Raw genomic sequence first — 22340 nt, forward strand, 5'->3', positions numbered from 1 at the left:
ATCTTAGTGCCCTTCTGCTTCATTAGATCATTTGGAAACAAAAAAATGCAGTGTAATTGTAGGGAATAGACATTTGGAATCACTTTGCATTTTTGATCAAGTGAAGATTGCTGGGAAAGGAAAATTTCAGTTTTGACAGGGCAGTCTTCCATTGCATGAAACATGGCAAAGTCAAGGGTCAGCATAATTTAATGAAACCCTCTGTTGTGGAAGGAATGCTGGGCTCAAAACTCCAGGTAACCTCAGGAACATCATGCTCTGGGCCTCTTTCCTTGTCAATAAAATGAAGGGGTTGGATTAAATGAGTTTTCTGAGATCCCTTTCACCTCTTATATCTTATTGCTTCTATGGATCAGAATAGTTAATTGCAAGTTGATATATTGCCCCATAGAGGATATAGTAGCCAAATAAGATAGAGTAGGACACATGACTCGCGATTAGGGCAATTGTTGGGATTGCAAGGCCCAACATGAATATAAATTTGGATTCAAATAAGTATTCAAGTGAGTATAAGGCATTGTGTATGCTGTGTCAAGGACTAGTTTCTTGGGAATGCCAAAATCTTGAAATATTCAGGTCAATGAGTTCTGCACGGGTCCAGGAAATGTGTTAGCAGGAATGTTGGCAAAATGATCATTTCTGTGATGCAATCAGCTTCACCCAACACTTTGAAATTCGATGGCAGCACAGCTGCAGGCTCTGCTCCACCATGTTGATCTGGGCTACTAGGTCTTCTTTTACTTCCTCAGTGCTGACCAGGCTTTGGACACCCCCACTACTCATTTCACCTTTTAGAATGCCACCTACTCTCTAAAACAAGGGGCCAAGAATTTCTAAAGGGTCCCTTTCATTTTAACATTCTGTGATACTGATCTTTCAGAAGAATCAATTACTTGTGAACTCTGAAGAGTCAAAATTTCATAGAGTGGTGGGCATGTGGATAGAGGTGGAGGACTACACTTATCAGTTATGTTTAGAAGGACTAATTTAGATATTACTCACCCTGTTCCAGAAGTGTGCCATCATTCTTTACTTGGAAAGATACTGGAACTCTTAAGACAGAACTGTTTTAAAAATCAACAGGAACAACTTGTGCAGAAAGTCTTAGAATGAATTATAGTTGTTTAGTTTTCAAATACCAACAAAAGAGTGATGGCATGGCTAATAAATTAGTGAAAGGAATACAGTAAAAGGAAAAATAAGTATGTTATACTTGTAACTCTAGATCTATCCAGCATCTAAAGACTCTGTAATATTTCTTGTAAAACACATGTGCACATATTTGTACACATATGTATCTATGCATACTTGAGTATAGATATGCATGCATGTATACATGGGAAACTCACTCCAATGACACTCGTGACTTATATAGTCTGTTTTTGGTGTGTGTGAGGTAATTGGGGTTAAGTGGCTTGCCCAGGGTCACACAGCTAGTAAGTGTGAAGTGTCTGAGGTCAGATTTGAACTCAGGTCCTCCTGAATCCAGGGCTGGTGCTCTATCCACTGCGCCACCTAGCTGCCCTGACTTATATAGTCTTAAGAGGTTTCTAGGAGTTCTTAGAAGCTCAATGATTTTCCCTGTACTCACATAGCTAGCATGTGCCAGATGCTAGATTTGATCCTGAAACTTCCTGATTTCGAGGCTCTATCCACTTTGCTAGGTGCTTCAGCAGAATTGATTGGCAAATAGTAGATAGAGTTATACAAATGTCAAGAAAGTAAAATGTGCAATAAAATATTTTATTTTTAAATAAAAAGAATGGTTAAATACATTTTTGAGATTATGAAAAATTTCAGACTCTTAGTTATAATAATTGAATAATGATTTAAAGTTATTTAGCAAACCTAATGTATGTTGTTGTTCCCTCTGTTTTAGTTGTGTCTGACTTCTTGTGACCCCAGTTGGGGTTTGCTTGATGAAGATGCAAGAGCGGTTTGCCATTTCCTTCTCCAGCTCATTTTACAGATGAGGAAACTGATGCAATCAGGGCTAATTGAATTGATAGCTAATAAGTGTCTGAAGCTGAATTTGAACTCAGGTCTTCATGGAGCCAGGCTCAATGCTCTATTACTGTGCCACCTAGCTTCCCTAACCTAATGTATAGTTATATAACATATATTTATGCTTTTCTTTGTTTTTGTTTTTATTTGGGGGGGGGGCAGTGAGGGTTAAGTGACTTGTCCAGGGTCACACAGCTAGTTAAGTGTCAAGTGTCTGAGACTAGATTTGAATTCAGGTCCTCCTGAATCCAGGGCTGGTGCTTTATTCACTGCACCACCTAGCTGCCCTTTATGCTTTTCTTTGAATGAAATGTAGTTTGTATAAAGAGTCTTGTCTTTTTTATTTAAAAAAATGAGAGTTAATGGAACCTTTTCTAACTGTTAAACAGCCTTCTTCTGATCCTCATAGACATTTTGTTTCTCAGGAAGTCATATTTTATGGTTTGTTTAACAAAGCAAAAACTGTGTTGGGAGACATGAAAAAAACAGATCATGGTGAAGTAACCCTGGGCATATAATCCCAGGTCAGGTTTTGCTGAATTGGGAATGCTGTTTTTGCAGTAAGTAGTCCTTTAACTTTTTACTTCACCAGGTTCTTCTTCAGAAAGTTGACAGATTCCCTTTTAACCAACGATGCAAAAACACCAAATACCCATCTTTGTCTTTCCTTTTTATCACAATACTGGCAGCATGGCTGACTTTCTGGTTTAGATACTAACTTTCTTTTGCTTTGTAAGTGTTGTAACATCACTGAGATGAAAATTTTAAATGGTGACATAAAGGAGAAAAAAAAGAAAGTAAAGAAAAGATATAGTTTTCTAGTGAACATTGTAACTTAGCTTGTCTTTATATAAGGAAAATTGGGTTTATATTTAGTGCCCCTGAGAACTGTTTAATTTCCATTTTGCTGTTAAAAGGGACCCTAGAAGGGATGGTGTGGGACAAAGGGTGCTTGCTGGGGGTCAAATTTCAGCCCTAGGAATAATGAAAATGCTGCAGGTAGCATAAAATATTTCTTTTGAATAATATATATATAATTTTAAAATATTAAAACAGAAATGAACTGTGCTGAGCCAGGGCAAATAAAGTTTTCTCAAGATAGGGTTTCGTTGGTTTCATGCTGTGGTGAGCCAAAGGAGGCAAGAACACTGGGGTTTAAATGATATTCTCAGTCAATAATAAAAAATGAGATTTTTTTTTTCAGTGTTTAAAGGTTGCTGCTACCTGCTTTCATTTATAGTGAGAATGTCAATATGGTTGTGGTTCAGTTGCTGTGTTCATGTTAGCTCTCTATTTGTTGGAGATTGCATTTTGAGAGTACCAACAATCAAACTAATATTTGTAGATAGTCTAATAACTGTGGGATTCTTAGGACCTCCCTTTCACTTTTCTCTCATTATGCCAGCATTATTCTGGAAGAAGTAGAAGGCTCAAAAAACTGAGCTATTTTTGTTATTATTGTTGTACATTTGTGCTTCCATCCATTTATGATGTCAGAAAACACAAAGGGTGATGATGCCTATTGAACTATAAATTAGACATTGAGGGGGCAGCTAGGTGGTGCAGTGGATAAAGCACCAGCCCTGGATTCAGGAGGACCTGAGTTCAAATCCGGCCTCAGACACTTGACACATACTAGCTGTGTGACCCTTGGCAAGTCACTTAACCCTCATTGCCCTGAAAAAACAAAAAACAAACAAAAAAGAAATTGAGTTTAGCTTTCCTAGCTCAGACTAGTACTCTTTCCTCTTGCCTCTCTTAATAATGTTCTCTTCTTAACCCCCATTGCCCGGCAAAAAAAAAAAAAATTCTCCTGATCAATAATAAGTGGTTCCAGAAAGTCAACCAGTTCCAAGCCTACATATTGCCATTTATTTTATGTTTGTCTTTGTTGCTCACTAGTAATCTCAGAGAGAGGGAGACAGAAAGAGACGAGACACACAGAAAAGAAAGAGGAAAAAAAGAGAAGAAAGCAGAGGAGGAGGGAAGGGACAAGGATGAGAGGAGCAGAGAGGACAGGAGAGGAAGTTCTAATTACATTTTTTTTGCGTACACACATATGTATAATAATACTTGATCCTTGGCTATGCATTACTTGAGTAATGAGAAAGGTAGTATACTTATCAAATTTCTCATTGAGAGGGATAGCTATAGTTTGGACAAGAAGATTAAGGTCCAAAACATAGTAACAAATTGTAGCTCTGGTTCTGAGCCAAAAAAAGAAATTCAGTAGGGATAAAATGTAAGAGCTACACGTGGTTACAGCCCCGCCACCCCTAGCTTCATAAGTCCTGGATAGTGTATATAAATGTCAGGGGAGGAGGAGCTGTGGTTTGAAAATATTTCATGTTAAAAACACCTACTATTTCTGACAGATTGCAAAATCAATCTAATTCAACATTGTGATGCAGCAGTCAAAAGATCTAATGAACTCAGGCTGTATTACTACAAGGATAGTATTCCACATTAGCCTAGAGGCAGCTAAGTAGATAGTAGATAGACTGCTGGGCCTGGAGTCAGAAAGACCTGAGTTCAAATGCAGCCTTATGTGCTTAGTAGCTGTGTGACTGAACAAGGAATTTAATTTCTATCTTTCTATCTGCCTCAGTTTCCTCATCTGCAAAACTGAGACAATAATAGCAAATAAATAAATAAATAAATAAACAAAACAAAGAAATACAATAATAGCACATACTTCCCAGAGTTGTTATGAGGATTAAATAAGATCATTTTTGTAAAGTGATTTGCATAATGCCTAGAAAATAATAGGCATACAAATGCTTATTTATTTACTTTCTCATATGAGGGAGATGGTTTCCCTGCTACCTGTATGTCCTGTGTTAGTCAGATCACATCTACAATATCGTGCCCCATTCTGGATGCCGCATTAAAGAAAGGATATTGAAAATCTTGAGTATGTGTTGGCAAACCATGGTCAAAGGCCCTAATCTGGTCGTTTTCCTGTTTTTTTACTTCCTTCTCCACAACTGAGAATCTGTTGTTGTTAGTGGTGTTTTTTTGTTTATTTGTTTGGTTTTTGGTTTTTTGGTTTTTTACATTTTTAAATAGAAGGGGGCACTAGTACTGGGATTGTTTATCATGGAGCAGAGAAGATTAGCATGGTGAAATCTCACTTTCTTCAAACATTGGAAAGGATTATCATAGAAAAATAAGGAAAAATTAGATCAGATGATCTCTTTAGAACCCAGCGAAATTGACTGCTGATTCCTGGATATCTCTGGGTTTGTCACTGTTCTGGGGGTAAAAGTCTTCATAGTCCATGCAAGTTGAAAAGGTTTATGGGAGGAAGTCCTTCTTTTCATTTTAGAGTGAAATATCTCAGGAAAAGGGGGAATTTCTCCAATGAATATGGTAGTTTTAGGGGGAAAAAAACTAAAATGCTTTCCATTTAATTTATTTGAAGTGGTGTGAAGATTTTAAATTGAAATTTTAGAAGAAAAGCTTTATCTAAGATACACCCCATACGGTTGAAAATCTGACCTCTCATTTTCTTTCTTCTGGCAACTTTTCATAAAGATATTCAGATCTTTTATAGTAGACCAAAAAGTATGAAATAGTTGTAGTTTATCATCTGCTTTTGGAGCATGTTTCCTGGGCATGAATAATAGAATTGGTTTATATTTTTCCTGGGGCTTCAGATGTAATAATGGCACCTAATTATAGAAGGACTTTAAAACATCCCCAGCCCATGATCTTCAAATCCCATCCTGAACTTCTATTTTTTCCCTCTGTTAGTGGAAAACTATCCCAGTGGGTCTCTGATCACAATTAAAGTACAGTTAAATGAAGACATGTCATGGGAGCAGAGGGCCCTGTATTCTCATCGATGACAGACTTGTGTCCATTTTTTTCTACCTGGGGCTCAGGGCATCAGAGGTCCTCCATATATATACATGAAGAGAGAAACATTTTTCACGATAATAGTGGCAACACTAAGTTCTAATTTGTTTTTTGTTTTTTGGTTTTTTTTGCTTTGTCCTTTTTTTGTTGGGTTTTTTTTTTTTGGTCCTTTGTTTTTATGTACTGAAATTACCCTTGCCTAATTCAGTTATGCCCCATCACATCAACTTTTTCCTCAAACCTCCATCTTCATGTTGTACTTTGGGCCAGGGTCTTTAGACAAGTGTCTATGGACTTTTAAAAAAAAATAACTATTTCATTTTCATTGGTTTCTATGTATTTTATTTTATGTGTTCTAAAATATTATTCTGAGAAGGGATCCATTGGTTTCACCAGACCACGAGAGGGGTCTTTGACACAAAAAGGGTTAAGAGTTATAGGACTTGTTGTCTAGGAAAATATGAGCCCTTGTTTTGTTTGTGAGAAAGGAAAGAAAACCTTTTGCCACCTCCATACACATTTACATATACACATATATGCACACATCTATAGGCAAAATCTTCCAGTTGTCTTTCAATTGCTGGTTTCATTCCTTTGACTTTCCTTTTGGGTTAAGTGGTTGATGATAGCTCACTCTCTTGGCCTAGGGATTTTGCCATCCATCCATAAGATAGAGTATGATACATTAGTGTTATTGTTTGCTTCCTTTGATTTATATGAGGTAATTGTTTGCAATTATGAAGGCTGTAATGATTTTTTTTCTTTAACAGAGTCTGCCTCTATGGAAGGTCTTAGGTGCTATGCATTAGTCATCAGAACTAAATTTCATATAAATCTACTAAAAGCATTGCTCTGTCAGCTATTAGAAAGACTGAGAAGGTCTTAGGTTAGTCTGAGGTAAATGAAAGTGATGTTTTCGTGGAGACAGTGTACACACTGAAAAAACCCAACAGAAGTAAAGGCTTCTCAAAGAAGAAGAAAAAGGCCTTGCTTAAAAAAGGAGAAAAAAGATAGGTGAGGAAAGGAACAGCAGGGGTATTCCAAAATGTCTCATAGAGCTTTCCCAACAAAGGGACCATCAGTATTAAGGTGCAAGTGACCTTGATGATCATTTGATCTGACTCCCTTTATTAATGTATGAGGAGATAGTGTCAAGAGAAATGAACTTGACTTAACCAAGGTTAGAGCCAGAATTAGAACTCAAGTTCTCTGATGCTGCATTTGGTGCCTTTTCCTATATGGGCGGATAAGCTCCATGAAGATGGAGATTTGAGGAAAAAGTTGATGTGATGGGGCATAACTGAATTAGGCAAGGGTAATTTCAGTACATAAAAACAAAGGACCATGATCTTTATATATAATGTAAAAGTGGATTGTTTTTTGCTAAACTTATAGAAATCCTCTTTAGCACCTTGTTTCCTTCATTTTTAAATCTCAGTAGATGAACCTCACATTGACCTTGCCTGAAATTGGGGTGTGTGCCTTAGTGGGGCAACAAAGTTAGCATTCATCAAATTAATGGGACCAATCTTTAAGTTACTAATTAATGTTTAATTAGTGCTTTCTGAGTATACTCTAAAAACCAATAGCACTTGTACTGCGATAATGAAAAAGAATGCTCCTTGTACTTGCAGTTAAATTTATATAGGAAGCATTAAAGCATTTTGAGGGCATTGATCATAGGAAATTGAGGTTCATAGAGAGCTTAGGCGGATGACAGCAGTTTCTGGGAAATGATATGATGGTCCTTTCTTTCAGCCACAGCTCTTCTGCATTTCTTGACATTAGAACCAGAAAACTAGGATTCTCGTTCTCCATCTGTTACCAGCTAGTGCTGTCTTTCTTTGGGCCTCGGTTTCCTCCTCTAAAAAATCAAGGGATTAGCCTAGGCGATTTCTAAATTTCCTTCTAGAGCATCTACCTTCAAATCTGCATGTTAATTGAGAGTTGGCCTTGAAATTAAGGAAGACCTGGGTTCAAGTTCTTCCTGGGTCATATACCCTACTGTGTTATCCTGGTCAAGTAAATCAGTAATTTCTCAGGGCCCCAAGGCTTTTGCTGATCAGCTTTGGGAGAGTTTTTCAACATGGAAATTCTTCAACAAGGCTTTATCCTGAAATCACAGGTCTAGTTAAAACAAACAAAGAAACCACCAAATGGTATGTTATTTGGTGATCTGTCCTATGTGATGAAGATGTTAGGTGGTTCAAACTTGTAGTGAAACGTTCACTCATATTAACTTAGCCACTTTTTTCTTAATATTTTCTTTTTTCAGGACAGCAAAATGTGAAAGGAATGGTAGTTTTAACATATTAATAAACTTTGTTTGAGAAAGACTTGTGAGGCAGCTTGGATTCAAAACTTAAACATTTGTTGTTGAGTGATTTTAATTGTGTCTGATTCTTCATGACTCTATTTGGGGTTTTCTTGGAAAAGAAACTTGAGTGGTTTGCCATTTCCTTCTCCAGTTCATTTTACAGATGAGAAAACTGAGGCAAACAGGGTTAAGTGACTTGCCCATGGTCACACAGCAAGTAAGTGTCTGAAACTGGATTTGAACTCATGAAGATAAGTCGTCCTGATTCCAAGTGCTGTGCTCTATCCATTGCCTCACCTAGTTAGTTGACTCCACTTACACAATTAGATTGGGGAAAATTACTTGCCCTCCCTGAGTCTCAATTTACTCATCTATAAAACAAGAGGCTTGGACTTTAAGGTCTTAAAGTTCCCTTCAAAATCTAAATACAGGGTCCTAGGAGTCTATAATGGTAGTAAACACTTTAAGTGGGAGGACTATTTTGTACATGCATTTCCTTCTGTATCCATCATAGTCCTTTCTATAACATTAAGTGCTTAAAATATTTACTGGTCTTGAATTTTACCATGAAGAGCTTTGATTGCAGCTGTTAGCATTTCACAATTGCATATACTTTGACTAGAGGACCCATGGCAATCATTCTTGCCAGTATTCTGGCTCATGCAGATGGCTTCTCATCTATGTCTCATCATCCTTGTTGTTGTTTGTCCTTCATTCTCGAAGAGGACCATGATATCAGGATGATGTCGTGACTTACAGTGAATTGGATTTAAGTGAGGGAAGGCTGTTAAAGGTTACCAACTTCAGTCTCTCCTCTGAAGCTACCTGGGTCCAGGGGCAAGATATATATCAGGTTGACTGGAGATGGCCTGGATGCTTAAGGCAATTGGGGTTAAGTGACTTGACCAGGGTCATACAGCTAGTAAGAGTCAAGTGTCTAAAGCCAGATTTGAACTCAGGTCCTTCCAATTTCAGGGCCAATGCTCTATCCACCACGCTACCTAGCTGCCTATCATCCTAAGTGATTCCTATGCATGCCACTCCTTCCATACACATGTGATTTATAGCTCTTGGTCACACACCTAGTATGTATGTCAGAGACAACACCTGGACCCACGCTTTCCTGACTCCAAGCCTACTCTCTATATACTCAGTAGACTTTAAAAAGGACCTGTTGTCTTTAAATAATAACCAATGAATGAATTGCATCTATTTGCATTAAATCTGTAGGACTGCACCAGTGAGAAAGAAGCTGGAATGGTGGCTGTTTCCACATTCAATGAGCAGGAGTAAGGCAGGAACATTTTGAGACAGTGCAAGAATCTGGACAAAGTGCAAAGAGAGTCCTCCCCACCTTTGTTTGGTATCATTTGGTATAGCCTTTTAAAGTTGAACAACCAGCCTCTCACTGTGGTGGTACTTAGAAATCATTTTCATCTAAATTCTAGTCATCTTCTACATACAGCTGTTTCCACACATCTGCTGTGCATGCTGAAAACTGTAGCTACTCCCTTCGACAGTTTACATACTGTTGTGTAAACTATTTGTTTGTAATACATAATTAGTGGGGAAAGTATATCCTGGGTTTCTGATCAGACATTCTCCTGGGGTAGACTAAGAGGAAGCTGTGTATTTAAATACACAGAATGAGTCCACTCGGGTGTAGTACGTGGACGAACAAGGTTTTATCTACTTTCCAACAGCTGCTGATATTGAAGGAAAGTGTCAGAGCAAGCTGTTTCAGTCATAGTGGGGAATTCGAGGGAGCTTTGCCTGGTTTCCTAACCTTGTATAGAATCATCTTTTGTTCTTAGTGCCATGTTGCAAAGAGCACAGTGACTTTTCCTGACAGGGTGACTTTTTTCCTGACACGGTGACTTTTCCTGACTTTTCCAGTGGCGTGACAGGGCTACACTATTGAAATGCCAGTGTGGCTTTGGTCTTAGGAGTTATGGAGAGCAAGGTAGATAAGGTCTCTGGAGAGAGAGGCCCCATGCTGACCTGCAAAGATTGGTATTCCACTTTTGATTTTTGTCTGTAAGTGTTTGTTTCTGTAAAGAGAGAGATCCAAGGGAGAATGGCTGAAGAGAGGAGAACAATGGGCTTCAGGAATGACTGAGGCATTTAGTCATTGAGGTGTGGTGGATGTTGGAAGGGAATGAACATCAGAATTCTTACTAGAGATAATGGGCCAGTTGGGAATCTGTGGGGAAGCGAGAGTTGCATTTCTCCTTTTTCTATGATGGAAAACGAATTTGGAGAAGATTCTGTTGGTGCCCAAGAGTTTAGAGTTATACCAGTGCCAGAGGAACTCAGAGTAATCTGCACTGGGGGATGAAACTCTCACTATGTTGGAACCATTCCTGGCCCTGCCATAAGGAGGGATAACTGTCCACTGGGGCCCCATTTAGAAAATGTCCTTGGCTCCTTTGGGCTGAGTGCCTGTTGGCATAAGCCTGAAGCCTTTTAGGATTAAGTTGTTTTCTCTGTATCTCCTAGAATTTTATTTTACCTTAAAGAACCTCTCAAATGACTTATAGATCTCTCTATTGAATTTATCCCTTCATACTATTGGCTATAGACTTCTGAGTGAAATTGTCCTACTCCTCCATTGGCCTCATTTCTGGAGTCTTCTTAAATCATCTTTTCCTTCCCCCCCCACCCCCACTACAGTTTCCTCAACTTTTACCCACTCACAGGAGTTGCTTTGTCCTTGTCATCTTTAATCTTTGCTTTTTTAAGTCAAAACAGTCCTTGTTTACATATCTGAATAAGTGTTTGCTTCCAGGATACTTCTTTCCCTTTCTTATCTATACATTACTGCTTTCTTTTTATAACTTCACATCCATTATAATGCATCTTATTAGAGCGTTCCACTCACTGTAGCACTGCATCCTTCAATCAACAGTAAATATTCTGCTCTGCATGGACCAAGATGACACTTCTGACCTACCACCAGAAGGACATTTGCTTATTTCCAGTAGTGATGATAAATTTATGCTTTGCTACCCACATCCTCCTAGCTGGACCCCCCTTGTGATTCATGCAAACACTTTTAAGAAGGCTGAGTTTGCAGACTATAGCCAGGAACTGAGTTTTCCTCTGTGTGATGCTAACTGGACCATGTGAGGATTGAACCTGTGACCTTGGCCTCATTAGCATCATACTCTAACTAACCCAGACAACATCCGCATAAACACATCAGTCAGTAATAAATAAAGAATCTTAATAGGTTGGGGGAAGGGGACCCAACTTTGTATTTCCTTCATGTTTATACAGTTATCTACAAAGCCTGCCTGAAGGGAACTAACTAGTATCATTATTGAATTGTTAGTTGGTTTGGATTTGATTGAGTGAAAGAGGCATAGGAATTCTGAGACTTTTGGTGTGGTTATCACTTTGAGGAATATTCCTTATTGCCCCACATCCAAGCCCTCTTCAATTTTGGAAGCTTTTATGGCTCACTATTTAATAACATTTTTTCCTGGCCTTTCTGACAATTTTACTTTCTACCCATTTCTCCTCAATGTTTTGATCTTCCATATCCTAATCTACCGCAACCCCAGATCCAGTGACTTCTTCATATAAAGGGCCCTGGCACAGTTTGGGAACCATTCAGCTCTTGGACATGTTGCCCCCACCACAAGTAAAGGTCATTAGCTGGCACTCCCCCAGTGGGTAACAACCAGCATCCCTTACAAGCTACAAAATGCATTCAGCCACATGAGGCAAAAATAATTATATTTACATATTGGTCAACAAAGAGGGGGCTCTTCCCAAGCTAAAGGAGCATCTCATCTCTCAGAGAATTGTACAATCTCTCTCTGTGGCTTCTGCTGCTGCCAGAAGGAATACTTCAGCAAGAGCAGGAATCAGGGTTTTCTCCTTTACAATGGTACTCCCCTCTGTAGTCCCTTTGTTTATGTTCTGATAATTCTTATCAAATATCATGGATTTTGTATTTCTCTAATCTGTATCTGCTGTAACTCAGCTCCCATCACTGCTGCCATTTCTCCTCTTGTGCTAAACCCTTCATTCACTATAGTTGTGCCTCCTACCTGGCTCAGTTCCATAGCAGGCTTCTTTTTTTTGCTGCAGTTCAGCCATTCTTCTGAGGATGGTGCTTGTCACCTTATCCAGGGGACCACCTCTACCATTCTGGTGTATCAGATGAATGAGTTATACAGCCCAAACATTCTTTCTAAACCTTTTGGTATAACAATAACACACAAGCCCAGGGTTCTATGAAGATACTTCCTGCTTGCATTCCTGAAGTCAGTCTCTGCTTTCTTCTTATGGTAACTCATGCTGAGTCCATCTCATTTCTCTTCTTTTCCATAGGACCCAAAAGACATGATTCCTATTCATATCAGTTCCTTGTACTGAATCGTGGGGTTCAAAGGACCCTGCAATCTCTTCCTTTTTTTAAATACCTATCTTCCCCATTTTCCAGGACAGCTGTACTGGGTTAATCAAATGGCCTTGGCTGGTTCATGAACAGTGGCCAAAAGGAAAGGGGTAGTGAGTAGCCTAGCCAGCTTGGAGTACAGGGTGTCTGTGCTAAGGGGAGGAAAGCTTTGTAGTTTCTACCTTACGGCTTTGTCATCCTCTCTTCTACATGGTTTCCACTGAGGTTTTTCTTTGTATTTTAGAATCTGGTATTCTTGTCATCCATAATCAACAGCAGCCAGAGAGTAGAATGTTAAATTTTCAGTGTGAGAATTTATACCTAGGAAACTGACAAAGATTACAATCAGCACATGATTTATTCTTCTATTGATTGTCTTGATTTAAGGAAGTGATGGAGAAAATGTTAATAATGCAGATTAAATTTTAAAACGTATAGTGCATACCTTATACTTATCCTTCCCCTACCCCCACGCCCAGCCAGTTGGTTTTTTTTAAGTAATAAACATTTTGGGGGCAGCTAGGTGGTGCAGTGGATAAAGCACCAGCCCTGGATTCAGGAGGACCTGTGTTCAAATCCAACCTCAGACACTTGATGCTTACTAGCTGTGTGACCCTGAGCAAGTCACTTAACCCTCATTTCCCTGCAAAAAAAAAGTAATAAACATTTTTATTTATACTTTTGAATTCCAATTTTTATCCCTCCTTCCCTCCCTGCCCTACTTCCTCCCTGAGGGGGTAAGCAATCAGATATAGGTTATACATGTACTATTATGTAAAACATTACCATAGCAATCATTTTGTACAAGAAAACAAATAAAAGAAAAAAATGAAAGATAGAAAAAAATAGCATGCTTCAGTCTGTGTTCAATCAATATAAGTTCTTTCTTTGGAGGTGGATAGAATGTTTCATCATTAGGCCTTTGGGATTGTCTTAGATCATTGTATTGTTGAGAATAGTTAACTCTCACAGTTCTTCATCAAACAATATTGCTGTCTCTGTGCAAAATATTCTCTTGGTTCTGTTCTCTTCACTGCACATCGGATAATACAAATCTTTCTAAGCCTTTCTGAAATCATCCTCCAGCCAGTTGTTAAAGATTTACCAGTACACTCTTGCCTAAAAACCTCACTGAGTGAAGACTTCACCTCCTGACCTTATGACCATGATTCTTTGTCTTTGGTTCCTACCTCTCTCCTTTTTTTCCTTTTATTTATTTATTTTTGAAATCAAATGAGCATTTCCATAACATAGAATAATAAAAAGTTAATTGCACATGAAACTGTAAATCTGCTATGTACAACTTGCCATTCCTTTTCAATATATAATAGTTATCATGCAAATTTCTTCTCCCCCCCACTCTAGAGATTACTACCATTAGACACAAGTATTTAAACTACTCTGTATACATTTGTATTTATATTTTTACTGTATGTATGTATTTGTTTCTTTTCCTCCCCTTTTAGAATGTAAGTCCCTTGGGGGTAGGGATTGTGTGATTCTTTTGTCTCATGTTTTCAGTCTAGCACATTGCTTAACACACAGTTGGTTCTTAATACATACTCATTGATGCTTGACTTTACTTTCCCATTGGTAAAATCTCATCACATATCTAGAATGGAAAAGCTCTCAGAGAACCTGTAATCTATCCCCTTCAATTTATAAATGAACAAACCAAGGCACAGAGTTTAGTTTGGGGTAGGGTTAAGTGACTTGTCTATTACACGTAATTAAAGATAATACTATTTATCTAACACCTACTATGTGCTAGGCACTGTGTTAACCATTTTATAATTATTATCTCATTTGATCCTCACAGTCTGGGAGATAGGTGCTATTATTATCCCCATCTTACAGATGAGGAAACTGAGACAAGCAAATTTAAATGACTTGACTGGGGTCAGATTTAAACTCAGTTCTTCCTGACTCCTGACCCGGTTCTCTATCCATGGCACCACCAAACTGCCCCAAATGTTCAAGGGTAGGATGAATCCTATATCCTCCAACTCCAGATACCAGAGGGCTTTCCCTTGCACTATATTGCCTCTGGTCATTCTCTCCCAGCTGTGTTATTTCTGATCTCATGTGATAGGGTGAAATTAAAAAGCTTGAAAGGACCTTCAGCTCACTTAATTTAACTCCTCCTGTTGGAAGCTTTGTTGGCTTTTCTTTCTTTTCCCTTCAGGTCAAGGTTGTTTTCTGTATATCAGAATAACACAGATATGTAGACATCACAGGAAGCCCCCTTTTCCCTTTTGTTGTGAAAATCTTTATTAGTGCTGGAGAGTAGGACATCACTGGAAAAGTAAGTCTCTTGAGAAATGGATGCATGAAAACCCTGTATATAATGTATGCAACCTTTTATTTCTGTCAGTGACCCAGTAGTGACAAGTATAAAAAAAGTCTTTGCAACCAGGTATTCCTTGGAATTCCTTCTCAAGCTGTTACATGTGGCAGTAAATTAACTCCTCCCTGCCCTTTTCTCCCAAGATGTGTTTCTTTTCCCCCTAAGAAAGAGGGGATTTCAAAAGACCTGCATATAATCTGTGACTGAATTTGAAGCATTTGCTGGCAAACTGATACTTGACATTGACTGGTTGTATGGAAATATTCCCAGCACCTGGGGAGAAGATAAAGGAAGGTATTCATAATGCTGCCCCTCTGTGGTTGCATCTTCCATTTGCTCAGTACCAGTTTGAATTACACTTGCTTCAGGCTGACTGGCTTTTCTCCTACATTGTTGCTGTTACACAGGAGAAAGATTTGCAGTGGCTAAGAACAACTGGAATTGGTTGTATTGTTTTTTTGTACAAAGTTGGTGTTGGGAAAAGTCTGTTTTTTGGTTGATATATTCACTAGAGCTCTTTGGTTTGGAATTTGTTTCCCTTCAAAGAATGATGGAAACCTAAGGATATTCAAGTCTCAACCTTGTAAATCAAATGTTGCACATTTCCACTGAGCTCTGGTTGGACTTTAGAGGCCAAATAATAGGAAAACTTTTTTGAAGGGGAAGAGTAAAACCTAGACTTGGCTGATTCTTTTGGTCTCTAACTAAAGTAAAATTAGAGGGAAAATATATTGAATGATTATTTAAAATCCATACTGCTTTTTCCAAATGACAATTCCAAGCCACCATTTTAAAATTCCACTAGTTCTCTACGATTAGTCTTAATAGTTAATAGTTCATAGAACTATACTCTGGCAATGTCCTTGTTTATCTGAGTTAAAAATCACAAAAAGCAACCCCAAAACAAAATCAAAACCAAAACCAAGCAAACAAATAAAAAGGAAACACTTCTAAACTCTTTATCCCATTCTTTGAATGAAGGAGGAGGTGTGATTAATGGACAGGTATCAAATCAATGCTTCCTAGGATAATTTACCAACTCAGTTAAATGGGAAATCCATGTTTTGAATGTGCAGAGCTTCCAAATAGTCCTGTTTCTTTCTGGAGGCCAGTTGATTCCTCGTTGGAATACCTTCTCTTCTGTTACCTTTTTAGAAGCTAGTTTAGGTAATGTAGTAGAGTGCAGGACTCCAGATGAGAAAGACCTGAATTCACATCCTTCTTCAGGCACTTAATAACTATTTGAACCTGAGGAAACTGCTTAATCTTTTTCAGCCTTAGTTTCCACATCTTTAAAAAGGGGAGATAATTAATAATGGCATTTACCTTACAGAATTGTTGTATCAAAATATTAGTTCCATTTTATATTAGTAGAATCATGATTCCCACTTTAATGGTAGTACAGGGTTGAAAGAGACATTAGAGGTGCTCGCTTCGGCAGCACATATACTAAAATTGGAACGATACAGAGAAGATTAGCAGGGCCCCTGCGCAAGGATGACACACAAATTCGTGAAGCGTTCCATATTTTTTGGGACAGCTAGGTGGCGCAGTGGATAAGACACCGGCCCTGGATTCAGGAGTACCTGAGTTCAAATCCGGCCTCAGACACTTCACACTTACTAGCTGGGTGACCCTGGGCAAGTCACTTAACCCCCATTGCCCCGCCAAAAAAAAAAAAAAAAAAGAGAGAGACATTAGAGATGATCTCATCCAAACTACTGTGTAATAGTGTCCATTGCATTGTATAACATTCCCATCATCTTGTAATCCAAATAGAGATCTGAATTCTAGAGTCTTTGACACTAAATGGCCATGGGACCTCAAAAAAATTATTCAGTCTCACTCGATGTGCAGAAAAGAAGGAATTGGATGCAGACATTATAGGTAAAGATTAGTGAACAACTAGTATGTTATCCAGTGCTCTTGACCAATTGAGCTGGGAATGGAATGACATGAATTCCTTGTGATCACTCTACATTTCTTCTTATTATGCTGGATTGTGGATTGTGGTGGTAGGGAGTTGGGGATGAAGGGATAGGGGAAATAGGGAGTGGCTAGATGTGTCATTTCATTGGTACAGGTGAGGAAACTTTCTCTACTAATTTACAATTGGTCTGGCTTAGGAATTTAGTGTCTTAGAAAGTTTCCTGGCTCACTGAGAGTGACATTCTGAGGGTCATATTGACAATATGTGTCAGAAGTGGTGCACTGATCCATGTCTTCCTGATTCTAAGGCCTACTGTTTATATATATTATACCATAGTTGTTGTTCAGTTGTTTCAGTCATGTCTGATCCTTCATGACCTCATATGGGGTTTTCTTGGCAAAGATACTGGAGTGGTTTGCCATTTCCTTCTCCAGATTTTACAGATGAGGGAACTGAGGTAAACAGGGTGAAATGATTTGCCCAGGGTCACACAGCTAGCAAGTGTTTCAAGCCAGATTTGAATTCAGGAAAATGAATCTTCTGACTCCTGGCAGGGAGCTCTGTCCATTCTGCTGTGTAGCTACCCAATTACAGTATAATCAATACTTTGATTGAAAATAAGACAACTTGGGGGGCAGCTAGGTGGTGCAGTAGATAAAACAAGTGGCCCTGGATTCAAGAAGACCTGAGTTCAAATCCAGCCTCAGACACTTGACACTTACTAGTTGTGTGACCTTGGTCAAGTCACTTAACCCTCATTGCCCTACAAAAAAAGAAAAGAAAATAAGACAACTTGTATAAATTTTGTCAAATCCTAAATATACCCATTATAAGGAGAAAGAGAACAGAACTTTATTTCCATGCCCACTGTAATGCTCTAGGGGTGAGAATAGATTCTAGTTCACTGGACCTGGAATCAGGAAGACATTAGTTTAAATTGGCCTCAGAAACTTTGTAGTTGTATGATATTGGGCAAGTCACTTGGCATGTGTTTGCCTCAGTCCTTTTTTTGTGATATAAAGATAAATAATAGCACTTACTTTCCAGGGCTTTTGTGAGGATACTATTTAAAATAGTATTTGTATAAGCACTTTGTAAATCTTAAAGCACTATATAAACATTAGCTAATAATTATTACTGTACAGATGGTAGATTTCTCAGGCTGCTTGAAAACATAAAAATACTCCCATTAAGATGGTGAAATATGAAAATAATCTTCTTTAGAAGATAACATTTAGAAATATTGGGCTGGTCTAGAACTCCTCCTTTTAAAGTAACAGTCTGTTGGTAGATCAGATGCCCTTATATGACTAAGGTTTCCCCAGAGTGGAAAATGTTACCTAGGGGTTGAGCACAGGAATTGAGAAGCCAAAGCTATAGCTTTTCTTTTCTTTTCTTTTCTTTTTGGTGGGGCAGTGAGGGGTAAGTGACTTGCCCAGGGTCACACAGCTAGTTAAGTGTCAAGTGTCTGTGGCCGAATTTGAAATTAGGTCCTCCTGAATCCAGGGCCGGTGCTTTATCCACTGTGCCACCTAGCTGCCCCCAGCTATAGCTTTTCTTAAACAAATATTGTAGATATCAGCTAGGAGCTCTTTCCTGATCCCAGCTGTGCCAGAGCCAAAGCTCTGATTTGTGAATAGCTATTTAGAAAGACTGTGTAGAGAGAAAGACTAGGATTTTTCATGTTGCTGTTTGGATCCCACTTACTCCTGAAATTGCATGTATTTTGTATTTTTTCATCTTTATATGTGTGATTAATTTACCCAAGTAGAATGTAAGACCCTTGAGGGTAGAGACTGTTGAGTATTCACCTTTGTAGCAATGGTACCTAGTACAATGCTTGGAAATGATAGATAATTAATAAATGTTTTTGAATTGAATACAGTTGACCTCAAAATCCTCTTCCCTAAATGAATCAGCACTGCACTCATCATTCAAACCTTTTGTCCCCTATGCCTGCTAACTTTCTATTCTTAATTATTTCTGTTAAAATTCTCTTTAGGACTTTTTTTCAGTTTGAAGACATCATTTGTAATACCTTTGCAATAGCCATGCTTTAAAATCTTAAATATCAGGGGGAACTTAGAAATGTCTCATGGTTTTTTTTTTTTAAATAATATTGTACGCTTTTATAGTTCAGGTACAAATGAGACCTCTAAAACTGACTTAGCAAGTCATTCGCCACATTTCCCAGCCATTATTGATCAGGCTTTTAGAATTGCAACAGCAGTCTCTCTCATCTTTTCTCCTAAACATAACAGTCACTGACAAGAAATACATGTAAAGTGAGGTCTCCTTATTTGCCACAGTTTGCTTTGTTCTTTGTTTCTATAATCGATCTCACTGCATTTCCAAAGCACTGGTGATTGGTGCATCAGGGAGCTCTTGTAAGTGAATATATGATGGGCAAAGATGGATAGGAAGTAAAGAGAAGATTCCTCTGCCACGGCATAGGACCCATCCAAAAAGCCATTCAAAAACCTCTTTTTTAAGATGCCACTTTACCAATGCCAATTTAATGGATGCTGATCAGACTTTATTAGAGGCCTATGGAGATAAAGCAAAAGCCCCTTGAGAACCTAACTGGCCAACTGCAGGGTATTTTAATGGATCTCTTTGGTGCTCATTCTCATGAAAACAATCTTCTTTGTGGCTTATACTGAATTGGGCAGAGAATGAGAGAAAGACAGAAAGTAAAGGCCCACTCAGAATTGCATCTAAAAATAAATGTCTGAAAGATTTATGACTTGATGATCACTTTGGAGATTTTTTTTTACCAAATATTATTGATTAGGTTACTAAGTTATAGAAAATAGGATAGGAGGTAGGGGACTGAGTGCTTTTCTTTATAATAACCTAGCATGAGTGGAATAAATCAATAGCTTAGGGTATCTCAAATATCATCACTGTCATAGTTGGCCTTGAAAATATTTTTATACCATGTGGAAAAAGTGAAACATATATTTTAAAAAATAAATACATATCCTAAGAATTGTTTTTGAAAAAATGAGAAAATAACCCAAGAAAATTGATCCATATTCTAGCATTTATGTTGCTGAATTTCATGAAAATCTTAACTTCTACCATTCATTTATCTCTTTGGATCAATAAGAAAACAGCAAAGTCTTTTAATTACTTTGTGCCAGGGAGAAATTTTTTCAAGAGAATAGAAGCACAAAGATCTTGTGAGATGGCTTTGTTTCTTCCACATTTGAAACATATAGACCTGTTTTGCCCATCAGAAAAAGCTCTTTTGAGTATCACATCACCATTAATCCATTTGAGCTGTGCATGTTCCTAGAGAAATTTCCATTTTGTATTTAAGCAGATCAGCCTCAGAAAAGTCTAATAGTTTGAGTATGTGTAGCCTGTGAAAACCTTATGTACAAAAATCCCTCAACTTAACCAATCAGAAACTGGAGGTTGATTAATTCATTAATTCATCAAAAAATTATTGAATGTCTTTATTAGGTTTTAGAGATGAAGTCTGGATAAGATTGGATCATTCCTTTCATGGAGGAGATGGTCTAATGGGGATAAGACATCAACATATTTGTTTAATGTTAACCAAAAAAATCACAAGTCCATGAGACATGCATTGAATCCGGATTTAGTACAAGAGAAATGAACATCAGGGCAACAATAACATACAAAAGAAGAGAAAGACATTAGCAGTAAAGAAAATGATATGTTAAGTATGAGGTAGAGGGAAGGGAAGCCTTCATGAAGAAAGTGACATGTTTTGGCCATTTAAAGTGTGAGAAGGTAGCATGTTATAATGGAAAGAGTGGTGGATTTGGAATTAGAGAATCTGGATTTAAATTCTGCCTCTGATACTTGCTACCTGTATTTTGTTAAGGGCTAAAATTCTAGCTAGTCTGTCTGTCTAAAATATCTAATGAGTGGTCACCAATAAATTATAAGCTTTAACAAGAGTTAGACTTTTAAGCATTTATTAAGGAGAATAAGAATTTGGTAAAGAGAGAGAGAAAGGCCTAGATTCCTATCTATTAAAGGGAGAGCACATTTCTAGCTCCCTTCTCCGCCAGAGTCCAGCGGAAAGAGCCAGACCGAGCGCGAGTCTCTTCCTTCCTCCTCCCACTAGCCCGCGTCACTTCCTGACGCCAAAGAAAAGACTCCTGGTCTTGCCCTCAAAGACCTTCGCTTCATGGGCAGAACTCTTCTACAGTAAGTCTCCAGCAGGTGGCTTCATTCCAATCATTACAATTTCCTTAGGAATTCACTCATCTCTGGCATTCTGTTTCCTCATTTGCAAAATAAGGGAGTTGGAAGAGATCAATGGTATAAAACTCCAATAGAAATGGGGTCACTAACATATACTATAGGACACCTATTGACTTAGTTTTAAAATGTAACATTACCTTATTTTATTGCATTTTTACTCATCTTGTTAAATATTGCATTGCAATTACATTTTAATCTGGCTCTGGCCATATTGGCTAGTGTTTGACACCCCTGGAGTAGATGATCTCTAAAGGACCTTCCACCTCCACATCTTAAATCCTGTGATAGGGATGCATCAAGCTAAAAGGGAGTAGGGAGGGCATCCTGGGCATGAGCAAAGGTATGGAGGGAGTCTGTGATGCGGACAGGGGGCGGAGCCAATCGGTTTACTTAGGGCATAATCCATACAGGGAAGTTATGTTCCCATATTATGAGAATACTCTTTGCTTAAAAAAAACTCACAGGAGGATTTATTATAATAACAACTCCCCCAGTGCATTTAAGTATTTACTCACAAGCCATTAAGTACTTGATCGGGAGAGGGGACACCAAAGAGTGTAATAATATCCAAGTGTTAGAAAATACTTCCCACTAAAGATCAATCAGAAACAAAGATAAATGCTCGCTGAAATGATGATGTAATTCTTTGAGAGAACAGCTCAGCTTGAACATAGCCTTAAAAAAAAAAAGAACACATGTATTTCATAAAGCCAAGAGAGAGTTGTAATTGGGAAGCGGAAACCGAGCATCCAGTATTATGAGATGTGAAGTCTTGTTGACGTTTTCTCATAGCCATACATCAGCATTGATAAGAGTTTCCTTTGTGAGGACAATGGAGTCTAGACACCTTGGGAAAAAATCAGGAAACTGGTCAGCCATATATGAACTCACAAGGCCTCCACAGCATATGTATGATGATCAAGAACAGGGGGAGCAGGCAAATAAATGCAGCAAAAGCAGATGTGGTATTTGGACTAAGGGAGTTGCCTCTATTTTTCTTTGCTTTGACTATGGAGATATGTGCTTGATGTCATATGACCACTGGCAGATCTCTTAAAAAGGTCCACTCCTCCATTTTGTCTCTATCTTTAATGAGCATGAGAATACTGACTGCTGCTTAGGAGGTACTTTTCAGTTGTGGAGATGAAAGAAATGACATTGAGAAATAATTAAACATGAGTGAGCCCTCTTAGATGGTTTACTCTCTGTGATCCTTAAGAGGTTTCTG

General features: G+C 38.2%; 1 protein-coding gene and 1 non-coding gene across 2 annotated transcripts in view; both read left to right on the top strand.

The window, feature by feature from the left end:
- LOC122747862 (protocadherin Fat 3-like) overlaps positions 1-22340 on the top strand; it is a 773714-nt gene that overhangs the window by 155870 nt on the left and 595504 nt on the right.
- LOC122752046 lies at positions 16363-16469 on the top strand. The gene has a single exon (XR_006355851.1). It is a non-coding gene; the product is annotated as a U6 spliceosomal RNA (small nuclear RNA).

This window comes from Dromiciops gliroides, chromosome 3 (genome assembly GCF_019393635.1).
Source record: "Dromiciops gliroides isolate mDroGli1 chromosome 3, mDroGli1.pri, whole genome shotgun sequence".
NCBI classification, from domain to species: domain Eukaryota; kingdom Metazoa; phylum Chordata; class Mammalia; order Microbiotheria; family Microbiotheriidae; genus Dromiciops; species Dromiciops gliroides.